We start from the raw sequence: 2,460 nt of genomic DNA, 5'->3' as shown, positions 1-2,460 counted from the left end.
GCATCTCCTGGCCTCAGTCTCAGAGCTACTTCCAGCCCTTTCTCTGTCTTCAAATTCACACGCAATTGTGTTGCTCCCTCCTGCTTATGAATCTCCTATGACTCCCATTGTCCTCAGAGTCATCTCATGCAAGGTCCCTCACAACCTGGCCCCTCCTGGCCTTTCCGACCTTTCTCTTTATCTATCATCTATAACCCAAACCTGCAATCTCGAGCTACAACCCTCCCCCTTGACAGTCTAAACCACTGGCAGTTCTCAGACTAGTTCCATTCATTGACTCTTCAACACCACCCTTCCCACACAGATAACTATACTTGTCAGCCGCTCCATCCTCTGGGATTTCCCACCTCCCCAGACTTGAACACAGCCCTTCCTACATCATATCTCAATTTCTTAAGAACATTCCAGTCTCATACCTTAGGAGGGTAGGCTCCTCCCAGCAGAGACGACAGCATTTGCTGTGAGTTCTTAGCATCTATATTCCTGGTAGGCACTTAGTAAATACCAGTGGAGCCGGTGGAAGGCTGGGCATTTCAAACACGTTTGACCCAAGAGCAGTCAGAGAAAGATGCTAAGAATGACAAGGGCCACAGAAATAGAGTGGCAAACACCTGAAGGAGGTGAGACCCAGTTTAAGAGCGGCAGAACAAGTCAGCTCTGTGTCAAAGGACTGCCATACAGACGTAGGATATGACTCATGGAGGCTCACCAGAGGGCAGCAGTAAGTCTCTGGTGGAAGGGAAAGAAAGGATCCTGGGGCAAGACAGGAGGCAGGTGGCTTGGCAGCTTTGGGGAGTCGCCCTGAGAGAGGAAGAAGCTCCGCAGAGGAGAGACAGCTCATTGGTGACCTGAAAGCTCCCTAGCTCTGAAAGGCTCCAGTTCCATCTCAGGACCATGGATGGAAAGTTTCTCCTGTTGGGTGAGATATTCACTCAAGACCAAAACTCTGATGGGTCTTGTGTTCTGATGAGGGGTGCTGGACGTCTAAATGTCCAGGATTCTCATGCAGCCGTGCACAGTTAGAAACCTACTCAGTCGCTCTGACCTTCCTTTCTTAGCTGCTCCAAGGCACTTTACCTGCTCTGAGCTTATCTGAGAGGTCTGGTTCGCTTTGCTGTTCCACTGGGGAAGGCAAGGGAGAGGTGGAGAAATCATGAAACCTGACCTAGGTTTGCAGATGGCAATGAGGCAGTCTTAATAGGAAATAGAACTCTCGTTTCTTCAGCAGGGATGCAGAGGAACTCTCCAGGTGTGATGGTTTCACGTGCCAACTTCTGTGAAGGTTCTCCGCTCTTGCTGTTTGTCCTCCGTTCACCAAGTATCAAGGACACAGTCTGCTGCCACCTCACTCTGAATGTGCTTCATCTTATCTGATCTTGGAAGTCAAGTTGGGTTGGGCTGGCTGATACTAACCTGGGAAACCCAGCGTGGTTTTGGGGATAGGCTTTGAAATTTAGATTGCTTGCATGACCTCAGAAAAATCATTTAAGGGCTAGAGCAATGTCTCAGAGGTTGAGAGCCCTTGCTTCTGGGTTTAGTTCCCAGTACACACACAGTGCTCATAACCACCCGTAACTCCAATTACAGGGGATCCCATGCCCTATTCTGAGTCCTCGGGCACCACACACACAAACATGGTGCACAGACATACCAGCAGACAAAACACTCATATGCACAAAAATAAAAATTAATTAATAAAAATAATGAAATAAAAATGTTTTAGAAATCCATTCAATTTTTATCTTCTCTCATTCCTGTTTTATCATCTTTCACTTTCCCCATCAGTAAAACTGATAAAAATAATAGTTCACAAAATTAATGTAAGGATAAAATGAGAAGACAGTACAAGGAAACATTGGCTACTATTGCTAGTACTGGATGAAGACCAGAATCAGGAATAAGGAGGTTTGATTTCTCATTCTGTGCTAAGATATAATGCAATGGTCATCAGATTATTCCTTGCATAAGCTGGGAAGTTTCTTACAGCTTCACTGAGAGCCCGCATGGGTATAAGGTGTAAGAGATGATTCCTTGGCATAGAGTCAGATGGCGGCACCCAGACAGTGTTCCTCTGCTGCTGTTATTGGTCCCGAACCCCAATTTGTCATTAGCACTGAGGTAATTCTCTAAAGTTGAAGCGAGGGTACGCCTCATATTTCAGTATCCTCCCTCCACCACAATTCTGTGATTATGACTAATATTCCTATCAAATAGAATTTGACTAAATTGATAACCCTTTGGGTCATTAGTTCTTCTCCTTTAATGTGTGATTTTCGCTTCTTTGCAAGTTCACGCGAATGTAGCAGGTTCAATTCCACCCTCGACAGTTCACTCTTCTGTGTTTGGTGTTCACACATGACACAAGAGAGTGGTCACGAGGAAATGGTTTTGACTCTGGGTTCCCCCCGGTAGAGTCACTGGAGCCCAGTGGAGGTGTGGCTCAGTTTCAGACAGAGTCCA

General features: G+C 46.3%; 1 long non-coding RNA gene across 2 annotated transcripts; it reads left to right on the top strand.

Annotated features, from left to right (window-relative positions):
* Positions 1-357: 357 nt before the first annotated feature.
* Positions 358-1,730, top strand: LOC146891216 (uncharacterized). 2 transcript variants are annotated; one of them, XR_014997608.2, is made up of 2 exons: positions 358-919; positions 1,229-1,730. It is a non-coding gene; the product is annotated as an uncharacterized LOC146891216 (long non-coding RNA). The 2 variants fall into 2 exon arrangements; XR_014997609.2 differs by having other exon boundaries at positions 1,226-1,730.
* Positions 1,731-2,460: the final 730 nt, after the last annotated feature.

The sequence above is a fragment of the Myodes glareolus genome, chromosome 17, assembly GCF_982192425.1.
Source record: "Myodes glareolus chromosome 17, mMyoGla1.1, whole genome shotgun sequence".
Taxonomy (NCBI): Eukaryota; Metazoa; Chordata; class Mammalia; order Rodentia; family Cricetidae; genus Myodes; species Myodes glareolus.
This window is presented reverse-complemented; position numbering and strand designations above follow the sequence as displayed.